This window comes from Ascaphus truei, chromosome 1, assembly GCF_040206685.1.
Source record: "Ascaphus truei isolate aAscTru1 chromosome 1, aAscTru1.hap1, whole genome shotgun sequence".
In the NCBI taxonomy this organism is placed as follows: Eukaryota; Metazoa; Chordata; class Amphibia; order Anura; family Ascaphidae; genus Ascaphus; species Ascaphus truei.
The window spans coordinates 162,354,630-162,368,806 of NC_134483.1; positions in this window are offsets into that span (position 1 = coordinate 162,354,630).

Genomic DNA, 14,177 nt, shown 5'->3' on the forward strand with positions numbered 1-14,177 from the left:
CTCCCATCCTTGCCTTCCAGCAGCTGCCAGAAGTTAGTCAACAGAAATCTTCACTGAGAAACACCTTAGCAGGGTGAAAAATATACTTTTAATGTTGATAAAAAATAAATAAATAATGTTACTGGGGATTGAAACAGACGGCGCAGAAAGGCAAACTAAATTAAAAGCAATTAAAAGGAGATAGGCGTATGTACAATTAAGGACGCTTGAGTATATACAGCCGCGGCCCTTTTATTCTCCAACATCTCCGATTTTTTTCGGGGATTTTTTTCCGAATGCCACGCATTTCACCATGTTCATCCCGCATTCATGTTGCATTCATGCCGGCGTCACCCACGGTTGATGTGTTTATTGATGTGTTTATTGATAATGGTTCGGATTTAATTAGTTGCAATTCTTTGCGTATCCGCCAGGTGGCAGAATTGTAATGCGCATGCGCTTCAGTAATGTGTCGACTTGCAGGTGTTTAAAAAAATACCACAGTGCAAAATGCCATTAATGGAGTCTCTCACGATTTTCATTACAGGATCTGTAATTGAAAAATAGCGCCGCAATTCCTCCACAATAGTCCTTCTTAAATTTTCAGGAAGCGCCCTTTTTTCACGATTTCCTTCGTGGTTTACATTGTTGGCCCACCCACAGTACACCAAGTAGGACACATGGTGCTTGAAAATTAACATGCCATACTTCTGGGGTAAACCAGCACTCATCACACTATACTTCTCCCTGAGTGAATTGGGCAGCTCGCGCAGGATGATGTCGGGCACCGTATCGATGCAAGCGTATGTGGGTTGGATTCTGGGAACGGGTGTTCTTCTGGGAGCGGGTGTGCTTGAGGCGGCAGGCGAGGGTAGGTTGTCTGGGAGGATGCTTTCCTCCTGTCTTGGTCGCCATGTTGTCTCCTGGCGTGGTCTTGACGGGGTTGTCATGTCATCCTCGTCAACGGCATACATGTACACATATTCTTCTGGTGGAGGGGGTGCGCTTGGTGATGGAAGGCGGTCGAAGGTCCCATTCATCCCATCCATGCCACCCTCCTGCTCCGGCGTCGGAGATACAGGGGCATGAACTCCGAGCAAATTATGTATCCCCGCTATGTCAGTCTCTATCTTTTCCATCCGTTGATCCATCTTCTCCATCCGTTGATCCATCTTCTCCATCCGTTGATCCATATTTAGCATGGTCTCTAAAAGAAGATCTATCTTTACCAGCATAGTAGAGTTCCCGGGGATATCGACCCATTCAGCATGCGGTCTAACGAGCTGGATCTTGTGCATGGCGTGCTGTGGACATCTGGGTGGATGTGTGCTAAGGAGGATGAGATGGGGGTTCCCTGGAGAGAAGCGGCAGCGTCGTCGAAGAAGGATGGAGGAGGTGACCTGTGGATTTCCGGGACCGAAGCGGCAGCGTCGTCGAAGAGGGATGGAGAAAGTGACCTGTGGATTTCCGGGAGAGAAGCGGCAGAGTTGTCTAACCATAATGGAGAAAGTGACCCGTGGATTTCCGGGAAAGCAGCGGCAGCGTCGTGGACGAGTAGTGGAGAAAATGGGCTGTGGATTTCCGGGAGAGCAGCGGCAGAGTCGTGGAAGCGTAATCGAGGAAGTGGCCTGCGGGTTCGATGGGTTGGCTGCCATTTGTTTTGCTTTGAGTGTGCATCACCGAATTTCTTCTTGACATAATAAGGCTTACGTGTATTAAAACACTTAGCATTTGGGATCAGCAGAAGGTTTTCTTTATTAGCCTTAGCCTTTTGCTTTGGCCTTGGCTTGGAAACAGCTGCCGCCTTTCGCTTTTTCTGCATGACAGGCATGGCAGAGGCGAGTGGGTTCCTGCGTCCATAGAATCGGGGTTGATCCATGGAAGCAGATGGCACGATGCAGTATCTGGACAAGGGAAAGTTCAGATACAGATCATTGAGTGGTGGGCTATGCAAAGTGTGTAACCTTTTATGGATGGCGACGAGGTACAGGTGTTAAAAGTGGGCGTATTCTAATGTGATTCATTAACGTATAAATACACCATCCATTTTGTGGATTCACTGCACATTGAATAGACATCGACTAAACATCGAATATACATTATTGTGTTTGTATTTCTTTCTACTCGCAGCAATGCCTGTTAAAAAGATTTCAAAGGATCTCAGCATGAGAATTAAGGAGATGTACACGAGCGGACGACGAATTGCAGATATCCAACGCTGGTTAGCTGCTTCTGGCCTCATTGTACCAACAACCACCATGTGCTATCATGCACACGGTAAGACCAAACAACGCACGAGGACACCAACGGTAACCAACACGTAAGTATATTTATATAACTATATAATACAGTATATCTATCTATTATTCGTTATACAGTATTGCTGCATATTAATATTACTATATAGTATAGATCTAATATTATAGTTATTTCTGTTTATTTATATTACTATATAATACAGTATATCTATCTATTATTGTTTATATTACTGCATATTAATATTACTATATAGTATAGATCTAATATTATAGTTATTTCTGTTTATTTATATTACTATATAATACAGTATATCTATCTATTATTGTTTACTGTAAATGATGTGCTGTACTTGTGGCCTACTGCACTATAACTTACAGGATTGTTGTTTTTCTTTACACTGTAGGGAGACAACTCTTCTGGTCGACAAAATAAGTGAAGAGAATGATGGGTGCCTTAAGGGTTAAATACACTCTGCTGCAAAATCAAAATCTCACTGTATCCGAGACCAGCATAAAGAAGATGAGACGCAGAATTGGATGGAAATATGGATGTGTGAGGTTAGTACTGGACAGTACAGGAGGTTAAAGTGTTGTTTAAGAAACTGTACTGTACCTATAAAATTATTCCTTGTCATTACAGAGCGTACCCTATGATAAGGGACGTTAACAAGATCAAGAGAGTGGTCCAGGCCCAGGCATGGCTCGACTGTGGAGAAACTTTCCAGGATTGTATCTTGACTGACGTGTATACGGTATCGCTGGATAGATTTGCCACCTTTGCATTCCACAAAAAAATGTTGCATATCTATGAAGCTGTGTCCAAAACACCCAGTGAAGATGCATGTGTGGGTGCCATCTCTAGGCGTGGACCAGGATGCATTGTCATCTTTGAAGGTAAAATAAGTAACACGCTTTTGCCTTATGTACTGTACTGTATTAGTGTGCAGTTTTTTGAGCACTTTTCTTTTCTTGTTATAGGAATCATGAATAAAGCTTTTTTCCAAGAGCAAATTGTGCCTGAGATTGTGGAATACATTACACGTGAGTTCCTAGATGGTCACCGTTTCTACCAGGACAACGATCCAAAGCACACTGCGTCAACAGCGCATATTCTTGACCGTGGTATCAACTGGGTGAAGACGCCAGCAGAGTAAGTGCGGTAACCGTGTCTCATTTTTTCCCACTGTTTTTACTGTGCATCTCTTTAACTAATTGTCCTTTTTTCCCCCCTCCAATGACAGATCGCCAGACTTCAATCCTATCGAAATGGTCTGGCATCAGCTGAAGGATCATATCCGAAAAGTCGTGAAACCCTCCAAAAAGGATGAGTTGGCACAAGGCATAATGAGTTTTTGGAACGATGTACTCACCGTGGAACGATGCAATAAATATATTGACCATATTGCAACTGTGTTGCCCATTGTGATCGAGCGTAATGGGCAAGCATCAGGAAGGTAGTATGGTATAGTACTGTACTGTAGTATGGTAAGTACAGGCACACCAAGTACAGTATGATACAGGTAAGTATGGCACAGATTTTTTCTTTCCTGAGAGAGCAGCACTAGCCATCTGGTTACAAAGTATTTAACAGTAGTTACAGTATGCAGTAGTTCCAGTATAGACTAGTTTGACAGTACTATCTGCATACTGTAGACCAATATGGAGTAGCTATACAGTTCACAATGCCATAATAGAGTATGCACATAACTAATTTTTTATTTTCTTGTATTTTCAGAGAAAAAAGGATGGACAGGGGGAGGGGGGGTATCATGTGTAAATTTTGTGAACTGTGTGTACAGTTAAGTGTATCTAAACTGCAGTCATGATTTACACAAAACCTCCCCTCTCTCAACGAACTACACAGAATGAGGAAGAAGATAAAGACGGAACATTTGTATTACTGTTTTAATTATTATCAATGTGCATTATTCATGATTATCCACCGGCCCTCAATTTTCAACTGTGCTGTACTATTTTGTTATTTCTCTTCTGCATACTTCAATAGTGTATCTACAGTCATGATTCACACAACCCCCCCCCCCCCCACTCTCAATGATTATTTGTATTTTTCTTTCCTGATAAAATAAAATACATATTTAATTACATTAAGATTTTATTTCTTTGAACTTTAAATTCTCTGTGAATGTGTGTGTGTGTGGGGGGGGGGGGAGGGATTCATACAGTTTTAATAATTGGTTACCTTTTTAATAATTGGTTACATAATCAGATTAACATAAGGGAAAGCCAACAATAGGAAAATTAACAAATGGTCTGAGAGAGGTTGAAAAGCACAAAGACAAGCTTTTGAAAATGAATGGTTTTGGAGAGGTGTCGATAAGAGGTTGAAATCCTTGAGCGAGCCTTGTGTGTGTCGCGGGGGGAGGGGCGTAAAGCTGCATGAAGGATTAGCTGTACTGTAGCTCAAAGACATGACATATTTTCAACAGACAGGTCCTCATAATAATTTGATCCCCACACCCCCAAATACATAAAAATCACACAAATCAATCATGTGCAGTCAAACGCACAGTGTTGCAGTCAAAAGCTACAGCACAGATTGAATATCGTAATATCAAGATGGTTGAGGCAGGCACATGTTCATGTTGAGAAAATAAAAATAAAAAATGACGAGAAAAAGGTCACTCACTCTTCAACTTTTGTTTCCCCAATGAGCATTAATAATCAACACAGAATAAATCAAACAAGGCTCTGCACTGCACTGGACTGTACGTTACACATGCAGGAATGTGATGACAGGAATGTGATTGAAACCAGAAAGACACCCATTCAAAGGAATTGTGTGGGAGAGGTGTACTGTAGATAAGATAATAAGTTGAAATACTGCAGTGCAGTAAATTAGCCTGTGTGTGTGCGGGGGCGAGCGAGGGGAGAGCGCTGTATACGCCAAAATGTGATACTGTTACAGTACACGCCTATGCGTTTCAACAATGTTCAAATGAGACATACAGCACTGTACTGTACATATACACAAAAGATACTAGATGGCGCTCAACACTAATAAACAAACATGCAGTGAATATAGTGATAGTAAATAACAATCAAAATAAGTGCAATGTGTGCTGTAGGCAAAAACTCAAACCCTGATAGGACTGTTTCAATTGTCCACAAGAGAGCACAATATAGATGAAGTCAGGGGAGCATCATTACCTATAGGAAAAAAATAAATACAACCATAGTGCAAAAACGTAATAAAAATACACTTAAATGGCAGATCTCTCTCAAGAGCAGAAAGCGCTAGATGGTAACACTATAACCATAGACTAGCGATAAGGAGCAAAATCAGGAGGAAAATGCGTCCAGGACAGAGACACAGAGTCAAAAGATAAAATGCCAAACTTTTATCCGACAGTGATAAAATTGGAGGCTTACGAGATATCAGATGTTAAACAGCATTGGTGTATGGTAAAGATGTTTTGCCGAGTCGCGTTCTCGGAATCCCCGTACACTGCTGCCGCATCCACCGATCCTCGACCTCCGACCTGTGCTGCTGGAGCCGATACGTCACATCCGGTTCTCTCAACTGGAGCCGATACGTCACATCCGGTTTTTGCAACTCGTATGGAAGACGCCACCGGAGCTGCACAGCAGTCTCTCCCTCTGGATCTAACACTGGGGGTTACGCTCTACGCGTTTCGCCGTGCGTGATGACGGCTTCGTCAGGAGTAACTCTAACCCCAATTCGGATACTTTATATACCCTTCTGACTGATAATGACCTTTCCTCCTATTGGTCAAAATGTCACATCTCTAAATAATTAGGTAATCAGCCACTTAAGCTCTCCCACTTATTAAAGAGGTATCACAGCAGTGTTATACAAATAAATTAAAATACAGCCTATATTGTCTTTAATGAACATAGCTAATAAAAATTTCATAAAACATAACTGATAAAATATATACTTCTCAATACAACAGAAAATCTAAACTGTTGCAGCAATGAAAAGTATTTCACATAAAATACATAAAATACATATGTTATATTAAATTAATGAAACACAATTTTGTCCCTATTTGTTTCCCTAATCTTATTGAGGTTGACGATTAATGTATCTCAAAGACAAGAACAAGAAAGATTTCATTAGTACACAGATTATAACACAACATTTTGCACATTGCAAATGTTCTTGTTTACACTGATTTAGACATATCAGGAGCATGATATTTCAAACAAAATATTACATAGCTCACAAAAAAGCGTTTAGTTCAAAATCTATGTTTAAACCCAAAGGTACAAGTGATTTTAGTGTAAAGGTCCAGAAGCTCTCTCTCTTTCTCAAAGCAACGCCCCTGTCCCCACCTCTCCAGTGTGGTAATACTTGTTCCAATACTGTAAATTTAAGGCCTGATGTATCACCATTGTGCTTTTGTATAAAATGATTTGACAGATGATGTGTAGTAAGCCCTCTCCTTACATTCCCAATATGTTCTAGAATGCGTGTTTTGACTGTTCTAGATGTTTGGCCTACATATTGTAATCCACAGGGACAGTATATGAGGTATACAACATAGTCTGATTTACATGTTAAAAGTTGTTTAATTTGAAACCGTTGACCCGTAACATTAGATGTAAAACTGAATTTATCCTCTGCTCTATGTTTACAAGCCCTACATGTGGTACAGCCAAAAAAACCTTGTGTTTTTGTCAACCATCTATTACCATCACCAGTCGTTTTTGGCAATGCACTAGGGGCCAAATTGTCTTTAAGTGCTTTTGCTCGTTTGAAAATCACAGTAGGTTTTTCAGGAACAATTTCCCCAAGTACAGGGTCATTTTTAACAATATGCCAATGTTTATGGATTATTTTTGAGATTTTGTCAGACTGTCTATTATAATTGGTTAGAAATGAAAATTCAAAATTCTTTTTCAAACCTGTCTTTTTGCTGTTATATAATAGATCTTTTCTATCTAAACCCTCTACTTTTGTTATGGCATGTTGGATAGTTCTATCATCATAGTCTTTCTCTCTGAACCTGTCTTGTAAAAGAGCTGATTGGGTGCGAAAATATTTTACCTCAGAACAATTCCTCTTTACCCGCCTTATTTGTCCATATGGGACATTCTCTAGCCATTTGGGATGGTGGCAGCTCTTAGTGGATATGTAGTTATTTGTATCTACACTTTTGAAGAAGGTCTTGGTTTTAATTAACCCATCTTCAATGTAGATCGTTAGATCTAGAAAATCCACTTTTTCTTGACTATAGTCACATGTGAACTCCAAATTTAATAGATTATCGTTTAGATAATGGGTAAACTGTTTTAATCCTTCCTCATCTCCCTTCCAAATGAATATAATGTCATCAATATATCTACGCCATAGGCACAAATTCACACCCAGCTCTGCAATGGACCAAATATGGTCTTCCTCCCATGCTCCCATAAGGAGGTTTGCATAGCTGGGTGCAAATTTTGTGCCCATGGCGGTACCGCACTTTTGCAGATAATAAGTCCCCTCAAACATAAAGTAATTATGCTCTAAGATGAATTTTATTCCATCAAGTATGAAATTTGCCTGTTCGTTTGGCATATCAGGGTCTTGTGATAATACTCTGTCTACTGCTTCATGCCCATCTCTATGGTTAATACAGGTATACAGTGACTTTATGTCACAAGTTACCAGAAAACATCCTTCCTCCCACACCTGATTGTCAAGCACACGTAAGATGTCTGTCGTGTCTTTTAGGTAGGAAGGAAGTTTCGCAACATACTTCTGCAGGTATATATCGATATATGCGGATAGATGAGACGTTAAAGAGTCTATGCCTGCTATTATAGGCCTCCCCCGGAGGGTTAATAGTACTCTTGTGCAATTTGGGGAGGTAATAAAATATTGGTTTGATAGGGTTAGTTCTATACAAATAATTGTATTCCTCTATATTTATTACCTCCTCCATTTTGCCTTTATCCAAAAGATTCTTTAGCTCTTTTAAAAAATCTAACGTTGGATCTTTTGTGAGGGGTAAGTATGTATTACTGTCTCCCAAAATCCTTTTGGATTCAGCAATATAGTCAGTTCTATCTAAGATAGCCACTCCACCTCCTTTGTCGGCTTGTTTTATGACTATTGATGTATCTTGTTGTAAGGTTTTCAGAGCATTTCTTTCTGATTTGTTCAGATTGTTATTAAATCTGCTTTCACTTTTCACTAAATTTTCAAAATCTGATTGTATCAGCTGGGAAAAAACATCTAGATTGTTACCCTTCACATGTTTTGGATAAAAAGTAGAGGGCATTTTGAGACCAGAATGAATTAATACTGGTGCTTTTTGTGAAGTTTCAGGTTTGTTAGTCACAATGATTTCTTTCTCTAAATTATCAGTGGTCCTCAATTCTACTTCTTTTAGTCTAAAGAATCTTTTTATAGTGAGCTTCCTTAAAAATCTCTGTGCATCTAAAAAGAGGCCGAAATTACTTGGACCTACAGTGGGGGCAAATTTTAAGCCTTTTGAGATCAATGATTTTTCTGAATCTGAAAGTACTTTAGAACTGAGGTTGAAAATGTTATTTCCTAATTCTTTCTTTTTTTGAGGCATTTCTTTTTCTCTTCCTCTTCCCCTTTTTCTTCGGTTCTTGTTCTTTTCCTTTCTGATGAACAAGAAAGATTTCATTAGTACACAGATTATAACACAACATTTTGCACATTGCAAATGTTCTTGTTTACACTGATTTAGACATATCAGGAGCATGATATTTCAAACAAAATATTACATAGCTCACAAAAAAGCGTTTAGTTCAAAATCTATGTTTAAACCCAAAGGTACAAGTGATTTTAGTGTAAAGGTCCAGAAGCTCTCTCTCTTTCTCAAAGCAACGCCCCTGTCCCCACCTCTCCAGTGTGGTAATACTTGTTCCAATACTGTAAATTTCCAAATCCCCCAAATCCCCTAAATCCCCTAATCCTACAAAGAGTAATAAAACCCCTAAAAAATCCATCCAAAATAGAGATAAATCTAGAGACAAAAGAAAATCTAGTAAGAACACAAAAGATATACAAACTAAATATAGAAAAAGTCCTGAACGAGACAACTGGAGAAATAAACAGTATAAATCTCAACGTCAATCAACCAAACCAGCAAAGGTACATATCAATGTTGAAAGAACTCCAAAAAGGACAATAAGTATAGATTTTGACTCTGAGGTAGAAATAGTGACCACTAGAAAAGAGCAAAGAGAAGCTCAAAAAGATAAATTGTTCACTAAAATTGGCCCAAAAAATGGTAATAAGAAGGATTTTTTAGGGGAGGGGGGGTCTCTTCAGGGAGCAAATCGCTATGCTCCTCTGACGAAGAGGGACCCCTCATCAGAAAGGAAAAGAACAAGAACCGAAGAAAAAGGGGAAGAGGAAGAGAAAAAGAAATGCCTCAAAAAAAGAAAGAATTAGGAAATAACATTTTCAACCTCAGTTCTAAAGTACTTTCAGATTCAGAAAAATCATTGATCTCAAAAGGCTTAAAATTTGCCCCCACTGTAGGTCCAAGTAATTTCGGCCTCTTTTTAGATGCACAGAGATTTTTAAGGAAGCTCACTATAAAAAGATTCTTTAGACTAAAAGAAGTAGAATTGAGGACCACTGATAATTTAGAGAAAGAAATCATTGTGACTAACAAACCTGAAACTTCACAAAAAGCACCAGTATTAATTCATTCTGGTCTCAAAATGCCCTCTACTTTTTATCCAAAACATGTGAAGGGTAACAATCTAGATGTTTTTTCCCAGCTGATACAATCAGATTTTGAAAATTTAGTGAAAAGTGAAAGCAGATTTAATAACAATCTGAACAAATCAGAAAGAAATGCTCTGAAAACCTTACAACAAGATACATCAATAGTCATAAAACAAGCCGACAAAGGAGGTGGAGTGGCTATCTTAGATAGAACTGACTATATTGCTGAATCCAAAAGGATTTTGGGAGACAGTAATACATACTTACCCCTCACAAAAGATCCAACGTTAGATTTTTTAAAAGAGCTAAAGAATCTTTTGGATAAAGGCAAAATGGAGGAGGTAATAAATATAGAGGAATACAATTATTTGTATAGAACTAACCCTATCAAACCAATATTTTATTACCTCCCCAAATTGCACAAGAGTACTATTAACCCTCCGGGGGAGGCCTATAATAGCAGGCATAGACTCTTTAACGTCTCATCTATCCGCATATATCGATATATACCTGCAGAAGTATGTTGCGAAACTTCCTTCCTACCTAAAAGACACGACAGACATCTTACGTGTGCTTGACAATCAGGTGTGGGAGGAAGGATGTTTTCTGGTAACTTGTGACATAAAGTCACTGTATACCTGTATTAACCATAGAGATGGGCATGAAGCAGTAGACAGAGTATTATCACAAGACCCTGATATGCCAAACGAACAGGCAAATTTCATACTTGATGGAATAAAATTCATCTTAGAGCATAATTACTTTATGTTTGAGGGGACTTATTATCTGCAAAAGTGCGGTACCGCCATGGGCACAAAATTTGCACCCAGCTATGCAAACCTCCTTATGGGAGCATGGGAGGAAGACCATATTTGGTCCATTGCAGAGCTGGGTGTGAATTTGTGCCTATGGCGTAGATATATTGATGACATTATATTCATTTGGAAGGGAGATGAGGAAGGATTAAAACAGTTTACCCATTATCTAAACGATAATCTATTAAATTTGGAGTTCACATGTGACTATAGTCAAGAAAAAGTGGATTTTCTAGATCTAACGATCTACATTGAAGATGGGTTAATTAAAACCAAGACCTTCTTCAAAAGTGTAGATACAAATAACTACATATCCACTAAGAGCTGCCACCATCCCAAATGGCTAGAGAATGTCCCATATGGACAAATAAGGCGGGTAAAGAGGAATTGTTCTGAGGTAAAATATTTTCGCACCCAATCAGCTCTTTTACAAGACAGGTTCAGAGAGAAAGACTATGATGATAGAACTATCCAACATGCCATAACAAAAGTAGAGGGTTTAGATAGAAAAGATCTATTATATAACAGCAAAAAGACAGGTTTGAAAAAGAATTTTGAATTTTCATTTCTAACCAATTATAATAGACAGTCTGACAAAATCTCAAAAATAATCCATAAACATTGGCATATTGTTAAAAATGACCCTGTACTTGGGGAAATTGTTCCTGAAAAACCTACTGTGATTTTCAAACGAGCAAAAGCACTTAAAGACAATTTGGCCCCTAGTGCATTGCCAAAAACGACTGGTGATGGTAATAGATGGTTGACAAAAACACAAGGTTTTTTTGGCTGTACCACATGTAGGGCTTGTAAACATAGAGCAGAGGATAAATTCAGTTTTACATCTAATGTTACGGGTCAACGGTTTCAAATTAAACAACTTTTAACATGTAAATCAGACTATGTTGTATACCTCATATACTGTCCCTGTGGATTACAATATGTAGGCCAAACATCTAGAACAGTCAAAACACGCATTCTAGAACATATTGGGAATGTAAGGAGAGGGCTTACTACACATCATCTGTCAAATCATTTTATACAAAAGCACAATGGTGATACATCAGGCCTTAAATTTACAGTATTGGAACAAGTATTACCACACTGGAGAGGTGGGGACAGGGGCGTTGCTTTGAGAAAGAGAGAGAGCTTCTGGACCTTTACACTAAAATCACTTGTACCTTTGGGTTTAAACATAGATTTTGAACTAAACGCTTTTTTGTGAGCTATGTAATATTTTGTTTGAAATATCATGCTCCTGATATGTCTAAATCAGTGTAAACAAGAACATTTGCAATGTGCAAAATGTTGTGTTATAATCTGTGTACTAATGAAATCTTTCTTGTTCTTGTCTTTGAGATACATTAATCGTCAACCTCAATAAGATTAGGGAAACAAATAGGGACAAAATTGTGTTTCATTAATTTAATATAACATATGTATTTTATGTATTTTATGTGAAATACTTTTCATTGCTGCAACAGTTTAGATTTTCTGTTGTATTGAGAAGTATATATTTTATCAGTTATGTTTTATGAAATTTTTATTAGCTATGTTCATTAAAGACAATATAGGCTGTATTTTAATTTATTTGTATAACACTGCTGTGATACCTCTTTAATAAGTGGGAGAGCTTATGTGGCTGATTACCTAATTATTTAGAGATGTGACATTTTGACCAATAGGAGGAAAGGTCATTATCAGTCAGAAGGGTATATAAAGTATCCGAATTGGGGTTAGAGTTACTCCTGACGAAGCCGTCATCACGCACGGCGAAACGCGTAGAGCGTAACCCCCAGTGTTAGATCCAGAGGGAGAGACTGCTGTGAAGCTCCGGTGGCATCTTCCATACGAGTTGCGAAAACCGGATGTGACGTATCGGCTCCAGTTGAGAGAACCGGATGTGACGTATCGGCTCCAGCAGCACAGGTCGGAGGTCGAGGATCGGTGGATGCGGCAGCAGTGTACGGGGATTCCGAGAACGCGACTCGGCAAAACATCTTTACCATACACCAATGATGTTTAACATCTGATATCTCGTAAGCCTCCAATTTTATCACTGTCGGATAAAAGTTTGGCATTTTATCTTTTGACTCTGTGTCTCTGTCCTGGACGCATTTTCCTCCTGATTTTGCTCCTTATCGCTAGTCTATGGTTATAGTGTTACCATCTAGCGCTTTCTGCTCTTGAGAGAGATCTGCCATTTAAGTGTATTTTTATTACGTTTTTGCACTATGGTTGTATTTATTTTTTTCCTATAGGTAATGATGCTCCCCTGACTTCATCTATACTGTACTGTACATGAATGTATAAATATGCAAATTTACAATTACTGCGCGCGCGCACGCAGACTGTGTACTGACGTAGGTTGAACTGCTACAGTATTAGACTTTGAAGACAACAGCTCGCGAACGCCCACCTGAGTTTTTAGACGGTATTGCAGTATTGCAGACAGCGCTAATAATATGCTAATATTACAAGCGCTAAAACACCGGAACATATTCCGGGAAAAAAAATATACTGCATCTGCCCGCGGTTATCAGAGTTGCGCCGCTACGGCCGCACTAGGATAAAGGCGGCCGCAGCTGTATAGTGTACCACAAATAATATTTATTATTTATATTGTTCTATTGAGAATCAATATACAGCTCAACTCCCTTATAACGCTGTGCTTGGGGTCCAAAGAATCACATCACGTTATAAGCGGATCGCGTTAGAAATAATGTACAATTGTATGCATTGTACAATAAAGTATTTACGATACCAATAATCGTGTTGTAAAGTATTCATAAATACAAAAATTGGGAGCCATGCTTGCATCGCGTTATAAGCGGATTCGCGTTGTAATGGATCGCGTTATAACGGGGTTGAGCTGTAGTTGGAACTAAGAACACTTAGTAGGAACAAGCATCTTGTGGTGATAGTCTGTGTACTATTTAAGGCAGATGTACCCACCCCTGTTAAATAGGTCTCAGTGTTGAATCAGCTGACGTCACTTCCTGGTGACGTCGGCTCATCGGAGAGGCGTGTGCGGTGAGAAGTCAAAGCGCTTAGGGAGACTGCATTCGTGGGCAGCACAGCGCTCTGACACAGTCATTATGTGTTAAGATATACTTTCAACTATTAGGCAGTGCTTGGATATAGCTGGTAGATACTATATGAGATAATATACAAGTCATGGTTACTTAAATATATATAGAGGGGTGCTTCTCTGCATTTCCCCCTTATCCATCTCCTGTGATAAAGCCTTTGGTATAGGATCCCATCAAGACTCCATGAATGACATATTCCTATATAATAAATAAATACTATTCCTGCTTCCCATAGGGGAAGGTCTAAATACTTAGAACCTTACTGCCTGAAGGGGTGTTCAAAGCAGATCCAGGGTTTAGCACCAGCTGATTCAACACCGATGACCAATAGGTCACTCCTGAGACCAATTTA